This window comes from Rhagoletis zephyria, unplaced genomic scaffold, assembly GCF_001687245.7.
Source record: "Rhagoletis zephyria isolate East Lansing unplaced genomic scaffold, Rhagoletis_zephyria_1.1 Rzeph_scaffold_05512, whole genome shotgun sequence".
Lineage (NCBI taxonomy): Eukaryota > Metazoa > Arthropoda > Insecta > Diptera > Tephritidae > Rhagoletis > Rhagoletis zephyria.
Window position 1 is genome coordinate 8,805 of NW_016162595.1, and position 8,876 is coordinate 17,680.

At 34.3% G+C, this 8,876-nt stretch overlaps 1 long non-coding RNA gene across 1 annotated transcript in view; it reads left to right on the top strand.

Annotated features, from left to right (window-relative positions):
• The window catches only part of LOC108372185 (uncharacterized), a 15,618-nt gene extending 7,020 nt beyond the window's left edge, over window positions 1-8,598 (top strand). The window contains exon 2 of the long non-coding RNA XR_001848820.1: window positions 6,977-8,598. This is a non-coding gene — a long non-coding RNA (uncharacterized LOC108372185). The remainder of the gene's footprint in view (window positions 1-6,976) is intronic.
• Window positions 8,599-8,876: the final 278 nt, after the last annotated feature.

Consider the following 8,876-nt stretch of genomic DNA (forward strand, 5'->3'; position numbering starts at 1 on the left):
AATAATAATAATAATAGATTGGCGCTTACACATATGTTAGTGTTTGGCCGAGCTTCTCCTCCGATTTGTGGCGTGCGCCTTGATGTTGTCACACAAAGCGGAGGGACCTACAGTTTTACGCCGACTCCGAACGGCGATTGCATTTTTATGAGAAGCTGTTTTTCATGGCAGAAATACACTCGGAGGTTTGCCATTGCCTGCCGAGGGACGACCGCTGTTAAGAAAAAACCTTTTTCTAAATTTTTTTTGCGATGTTGCTTTGAGCAAGGCTTGAACCCAGGTGCTGATGAGTGGAAGCGCGCACTGCTTACCACTACACCACAGCGGCGATCAGCCAATTTATTGTAAAAAACAGTATGGGCATTCAAAATTGGACAAGGGAAGCATCAGCCTCAAGAGCTTTAAAGTTATATACGCTAATTCTTAAATTTCCAATAAAATAGGAAAAGGAACCTACATATAATTCACGAAAAGAAAGTAAAAGAACGAGATTTTCATATATCGTTAGGCTTGGAAGTTATAGAGCCATTACCCGATTTCGAAAATTTTTCGCATACCAACCACATTTTTATGACCAAAGGAACCTATCAAGCGCGAGTCTTGCTTTGTGGGTCCAAGTTGAAAAGTAAGACGCACCCTAATGTGCTTACATATATACATATGTAAAGATTTCAGTTATTTTTTTTCTGCTAGTCAATAATTTTATACGCATTCACAAATTAGGAAGGCGCCATGAGTTTAATTAGTATTTTTTTAATCACATTTTTTACGTGACCTTGATTTACCTATAAAAGGCCGCTGTAGCTGCTTGGTTAGAGTTGGGTAATACCACTCCATAGGCCCAGGTATCGATCAATGTCAAAGAAACATTACAAAAAAAAATTTCAAAAAGGCTGTCACCCCTCGGCAGGCTATGACAAACCTCCGAGTGTATGTCTGCGTTAAAAAAAAAATTTCATAAAATCCACTTGCCGTTCGGAGCCGGCGTATAACTGTAGTTCCTTCCATTTGTGTAACAACATCAAGACGCACACGGCAAATTGGAGGAGAAGCTCGGCCAAACACTTAGCAAAAAGTGTAAGCACCAAAGTTACTTTGCAACAACAAAATACCAAGACAATTGCCTAAATTTTGGCATTCGACTTTTCTATTAGGCGATCAGTCATTTTTGGTAACCCTATTATTAGCTACCAGCTTTTTGAGTTGAACAAAAGCATTATCGAAATCTCTCACAGCGGCAGCAAGCTCACTACTACATACTTGTGTATACTAAAATTTTTTTGGTGGCATTTAATAAAATAAAGATATACTGTTTGTGAGATGTTGTCGCAGTTCAAGAGCAGTCGCACAGTGGTTCAAAATTGGCATTCTGTGTTCACAATTTACTGAAACCTTCATTTTTCACTTAATTGGTTTTTTAATTAATTAATTTTTTTTAATGAAAGCTAATAAAATTTTAAAGAGACTAGTTGAGCCCGAATTTTGAATTTCTGTTTGTTTGTATTAAATTTTTTAGTGCAAAGTACAGAAAAAGTTGCAATTTTGAAGAAAATCGTTTCTCCTATTCCAGTTAATAAATGCTACACAATAAAAACTAATTGAAAACAAATGTGGGGTTCCGCCAAAACGACAAAAATTTTACCCAAACAAATTTTAAATGTTATGTTGACCAAAATAAATATTTTCTTTTTGGTTTTAAAAAAATTGTTGGGGTATGCAGTTGTATAGATCATTAAATTTTAGTATAATAAAGTGCAAGTTGCAAGTGGCTGAGAGTTCGCGTTGGTTTTTAATAATATGACAAACCCTCTTATGTCCCATTTGGCANGTCTTGCTTTGTGGGTCCAAGTTGAAAAGTAAGACGCACCCTAATGTGCTTACATATATACATATGTAAAGATTTCAGTTATTTTTTTTCTGCTAGTCAATAATTTTATACGCATTCACAAATTAGGAAGGCGCCATGAGTTTAATTAGTATTTTTTTAATCACATTTTTTACGTGACCTTGATTTACCTATAAAAGGCCGCTGTAGCTGCTTGGTTAGAGTTGGGTAATACCACTCCATAGGCCCAGGTATCGATCAATGTCAAAGAAACATTCAAAAAAAAAATTTCAAAAAGGCTGTCGCGCCTCGGCAGGCTATGACAAACCTCCGAGTGTATGTCTGCGTTAAAAAAAAAAAATTTCATAAAATCCACTTGCCGTTCGGAGGCGGCGTAAAACTGTAGTTCCTTCCATTTGTGTAACAATATCAAGACGCACACGGCAAATTGGAGGAGAAGCTCGGCCAAACACTTAGCAAAAAGTGTAAGTACCAAAGTTGCTTTGCAAGCAACAACAAAATACCAAGACAATGGCCTAAATTTTGGCATTCGACTTTTCTATTAGGCGATCAGTCATTTTTGGTAACCCTATTATTAGCTACCAGCTTTTTGAGTTGAACAAAAGCATTATCGAAATCTCTCACAGCGGCAGCAAGCTCACTACTACATACTTGTGTATACTAAAATTTTTTTTGGTGGCATTTAATAAAATAAAGATATACTGTTTGTGAGATGTTGTCGCAGTTCAAGAGCAGTCGCACAGTGGTTCAAAATTGGCATTCTGTGTTCACAATTTACTGAAACCTTCATTTTTCACTTAATTGGTTTTTTAATTAATTAATTTTTTTTAATGAAAGCTAATAAAATTTTAAAGAGACTAGTTGAGCCCGAATTTTGAATTTCTGTTTGTTTGTATTAAATTTTTTAGTGCAAAGTACAGAAAAAGTTGCAATTTTGAAGAAAATCGTTTCTCCTATTCCAGTTAATAAATGCTACACAATAAAAACTAATTGAAAACAAATGTGGGGTTCCGCCAAAACGACAAAAATTTTACCCAAACAAATTTTAAATGTTATGTTGACCAAAATAAATATTTTCTTTTTGGTTTTAAAAAAATTGTTGGGGTATGCAGTTGTATAGATCATTAAATTTTAGTATAATAAAGTGCAAGTTGCAAGTGGCTGAGAGTTCGCGTTGGTTTTTAATAATATGACAAACCCTCTTATGTCCCATTTGGCACGCAGTTGTGCTCGAAATGTAAGCGAAAAAACTTATCCAAAACCAACGCGACCTCTTAGCCACTTATAAATTGCACTTTTTACTGAATACCCAACTTTTTTTCAGAAACTCAAAAAAAAAATTCATTTTAGTGAAAATTTTTTCTATAGCATTTCAGATTTTTCTTATAATACAATCCAACAAAAATTAAAAAAAAAAAATTGGATGAATTGGTGTCCTGCAAATTTTTAATTAGCTTTCATTAAAAAAATTCAATTGAAAGAAAAATTAAGGCTCCAGTGAATTGTGAACACAAAATGCCACTTTTGAACCACTGTGAGTCGGTGGCTGAAAGATTAAAAAACCGCTGCAACGTATTTAAATACAGCTCTACGCCTTTCTTCGTCCCAGTTGCTTTTAATCAGTAGTATGTGGTGTTCCATTTCCATACACCATTATTATTCCCGCTATAATTTTTTTTGCGAGTAATTTTCTGTGGCTTTTGCAGTCAGTAATGTCCTCGCTTTCGATTTTTAATTGTTTATCACTAAAAATTGTTTGTAATATAAACATATTTATGTACATATTTTTACGACGATGAATATTGTACATTGGAACGTAACAGAAAAAAATTCACCGTACACTATCGTATCCAAAGTATTTTTACAAGGCAATTTCAAAAAAAAGTTGACCTTTTTACAGTTTTTGTCATATCTTCAGCATATATAGTCGTCTTTTACAGTAGTATACATATACATGCATATTTTTGAATGTTTTTGTCTCGAGGAGAATTTTTTGTTTTTGTGTTCCAAAGTTCATTCATCTCAAGTACCTGATCTCAATTTTTATCACCCCAGCGTACCGCCCTAATGTCACTAAATTAATGCTCGCCGAAATTTATTAAAATTTTGCTAAGGAAATATTTCGATTATACCAATAAAAATATTTAAAAAAAATTGCATTGCCGAATATACTTATGTAGGTGTCACCGAAAAATATATATAGAATACGTCAAAAAAAAAATTTCGAAATTGCCTGCAAAAATACTTTACACTCGAAGGTGTACGGCGAACTTTTTTTTGCTTGCAAATTGCTGCGGGTCAAATGTACATTCATATATGAGTGAGGTGTTTTTATGCTTTTGTTATTCACCTTCAACTTTTTCTGTCGAATTTTTCTTTCTTAACTATTCTAAATAAGCTTATTAGCACATCATAAGTATTGAAATATTGCATATACTTTCATACATGCCACTGTATGTACTTACAGTGACTCAAACAAATGACCACGTGTTGATTTTCTTCAAATATTCGTAATGTTTTTCAGGATAAATTTTTTTTGCTATTTTTTACATAAAAATATCGTCTAAGCTTTAACCAAAACCGAGTATATCACAATTTCAAACTTTATACAAAATTTAGGAAAATTCAACAAATTTTCATCAAAATTTCATTTTTTTATTCTGAATTTTTAGAAAATTTTTGGGTATGCAATTTTAGGGCCCATACAATTTTAGTCTAATGAAGTGCAAGCTTCGCGTTGATTTTAGAGAATTTTTTTTTGGAGGCTACTATTTCGGGTTTTTTAATATAACAAGCGCAATTTACAAAAACTTGCGTTGGTATTTTGAAATTTTGGTGCTGACGGTATCCCGCGTTTTAGTTCATAAGAAATTCATACTTATATGAAAAAAGTGCGAAAATCCGTCAACAAAAAAAGTTGTCAAAAATCAACGCGACTTTTTAACCGTTTAAAACTTGCCACTCATTGGTCTAAAATTGTGTGGGCCAAAAAACTGCATACCCAAAAATTTTCGAAAAATTCAAAATAAAAAGTTGAAGTTTTTATGAAAATTAGTTGAATTTTCCTAAATTTAGTATAAAGTTTGAAACTGTGGTTTACACGGCTTAGACGATATCTTTATATAAAAATAACAAAAAAATAAAAAATTATCTCGAAAAACATACGAACATTTGAAGAAAATTAACACGTGGTCATTTGTCTGAGTCACTGTATATTCATGTACATAGGTGTGTATCTAATTGCAAATAATGAAATCTAAAAAAAAAACATTTTCTTTCTTGAAAATAATCAAATTAACTGTTAAAGCTCATATTTCACGTTGTTTTTTTTCCTTATTTACAAGAAACGCGAATTTTTACAAAAAACGCATACTTAAATATTTGACTACAAACATCGTTCATATTTCTTTAGCTTATATACTGGATTCAATATTTCTATGAACGTAATATCACTTACAAGTAATCATATTAGAAATATGTAAATAAACAAATGACGAAGCCATGAGCTCATATCGCATTGTAAATACATAAATGACTAACATAGAAATGTAGTCATACATATGTATGGATGTATGCTTTTTCTAGATATGCGCTTGGAAAAATAAATTTGTATGTAAATTAGACTGGTTCAAAAAATCGACGTATCTTTTCTTCGAAATCCTCTGGGAAATACTTACTTTAATCTTGAGTAACTTTTGGATGAGTGGGCTTATGGAAAAATCATAAGAGAGTTTTTTAAAGCCTTTAATTTCCTGCAAAAATTTATCATTCTTATCGAGTAATGAAATTTATATGGAAAATAGAAATTCGCGATGCGCCACCTATAGATCTTAATATTAAGCGCTGCGCTATTGACAGTTGTCTTATTTCCCTGTCCCGAAATTATGTCACACAGGAGTTTGAAAAAAAAGGATAGTCCATTTTATTGAACCAGTCTACGGTATATACATGCATACATAAGTATGACTATTTAAATGATAAGAATCCATGAACAAAATTTTCAAAATCTCGTTAGAATTTTGCTTTCAATAACTATTGAAGAATTAAAATAAAAATGTGTACATACATACACGCATAATAAATACATATCGCACATTTACTGCAAAAGTGTCCTAATCAAAAAAAAAATATTAAATATTTGGTCAAGTATGTATGCTGCAATGACCGCTACCTGTTCTTCTATCAGTACTTACTAGGACAAAAGATACATTAATTTTTACTTTGTGAGTATACCTATGTATGTATGTACATTCAAAACTTTAATTGTTTGTGTGGTTTTTATTTTTTTAATGTATGAATTGCTTCGTCCCAGAGACCCAAAATAATATTATTAAAGGAAATTATTTTTCGTCTTTGTATAATAATTATTTACGAGAAATATCTTTTTCGTCACGCGGGACGATTGTTTTCAGTTGGAAATTATTTTCGTCTTCTTATAACAATTATATGGGACTTTTAATTTTCTCGTCTCTCGGGACGTTTATTTCAAGACGGAAATGATTTGCGTCTCTTCATAATAATTATATGGGACTTTTATTTTTCTCGTCAAGACGAAAATGATTTACGTCCCACATTTTCTCTTAATACTATTGGTACATGTAAAGCCGATTTCACGAAATTAAGCGCAAATGACTCAGAGCTCGATTATTTGAATTTGAGTTTCTAACATCTGGCAACACTTGTCAGAAAACTAAAACTACGTTAAAGTAAAGCCCTTCAATTTGACACTCGAAAATCGAGTGACCGAAACAGATTTGATGACTAAACAATCGTGGTGTTAAATATTACTCGTTAAATCTCCGAACTCAATTAAGAAGTCTCATTTCAATAAAACTCCCATATAATTATTATGAAAATACGTAAATCATTTCCGTCTTAAAATAAACGTCCCGCGAGACGAAAAAATAAAAGTCGCATATAATTATTAGGGGAAGATGAAAAAGTTTTTAGTCTAACGATTATCGTCTCAGGTGACGAAAACAATTTTTCCATTGTTTAGTAATATTTATACATCAATATTTAAAACTATTTCTTATAATCGCTATGGCGTCCGCTTCGTCCAAACCAAATCATCAATATAGTATGCATTTTGCCATGATATCTTATAAATTAAATTTCTTTCTTTTACAGTGCCTCCAATTCATGAAAAATAACTTCAAACTCCGCTGGCAACACCCTTTGTACTATACTCACCATGCTCAGCAGTTCGTAAGCTGCCAATTAGGCAACATTTCAACATACCAGATGTCAAATTGAATTACGAAAGGTAAACAAAAGGAAAAACGAAAACTTTGCAAGATTGTGAAAATGGTTATCAGCAGACCGCAGGACACTGAACGGGCTGAGTGATTGCAAGTCAAATGCTAAGCCACGACAGCAGAGGACCTGTGTGGCTGTGTGGTGAATTAGAGCGCACTAATTTGACAGCAAGTGGTAGAAAAATAAGTGAGAGAGTGCCAGTATTTTTTAAGAGAGGATAGAGTGAGCGCAACTGCAGCAAGGCTCGCTACTGCTGACTTCTGCTGCCTGACAAGCCTGGCAAACTACCAGTCATAGACAGAAGTGAGCAGCACAGCGTAGGTAGCTGTCCAACGAACATAAAAGCGGATGAAAATTTCGAACGATGTGACGCGAAAAAAAATCATTACTTTATAAAGTGTTTGCAAAAAGAAAGAAATTATCAAAATTTAAAGTGAATTGGAAATTTGTGAACGAAAAAGTTGAACGCAATGAAAAAATCTATGCAGAACGCAAATAACTGGCTGCGCTAAGCGTTGTTGGCGACGTCGCAAGGAAAAAAAATTTTTGGGTGTGAAAACGAAAGTGAAAATTTAGCACAGAAACAAGAAACGAGTGCGCGCGTACGAGGTGGAGACGGCGAAAGCGTCAGTGCGGTTGGCGGTGAGTCCTCCCCTGTGACGACGGTAGGCGATAGTAGCAAGGAGCGCACAGTGACGCTAACAGCGCGGCGTGGAACGTATGGAACGTATCGCAAGCGTTGTTTAGCTAGCAGCAAGGATGCTGTGCAGCGCAAACGGCAGCTAAGAAGACCTGAACAACAACAACAACAACAGAGAAAACTAGGAAAATGTGCGCAGCGTTGACGTTGACGCTGACTGCGACACTCACTGAGCCCCAACAACCGTGTTAGATTTGCATGTATGTATGTGCAGAGGAACTTGGCTCAAAAAATATACATACATATATACATCACATAAACACTTTCACGAAAATCAAACCGACAAAAAGTCTTGACGACAACATACTTCAAATTCCTCACATATTTACATTCGTGCTGTACGTACGCAGGTGCGTGCGTTCGTGTGCGCCGAGATTTTGTGTGTCACGTGAATAGCTTTGCAGCGCCTAAATTTATCCTATAAATAGTTTACGTGCACCCAAAGACCAAAAAAAAAACTCCCAAAAGTACGTATGTAGGGGCGAACGCCGTTTAGCGCCTGTAAATATGCTACATTTGGCAATTTGGTGTGAAAGCAAAGCCAAAGCGAATGCAAAACAGCTGAGTGGCGGAGCCAACGACGGCAGGTTAACGCCTAAAAGTGTGCTAAACTAAGGGCAGACGCTGACTGTGTGTGTGTATATGTATATGCGTGCAAACGGCCAAAAGTATGCAATGTATTATGTAAAACAGAAAGTGAAGAAATTTTGGGCAAGGCAAGCAGACGACGCGAAGGCTGTGACTTTTTAAAAATTCGAGTGCGAAAATATTAAAAAAATAATATTTTCATTAAACATAGAAATTTGGAAAATTTTCTAGCGCGTTAAAGTATGCTACGCTTTAGATAGGTATGAAAATTTGCGCAACACATAGAAGAGAATATTTTAGTGCAGTAAAAGTTTTGTCTGAAGTTGAGCAGCTGATACTGTAATGCCCCTAAAAGTATGTTACATTTCTTAGAAGCTGTGGAAAGCGCAAAATAAGCAAAAACAACTGTGAAGAGCGCGATTAAATATATTAGCAATAGCTGTTGAAAAAGTGCTGAACTAAAAAAATATTTAAAGCAGCGAT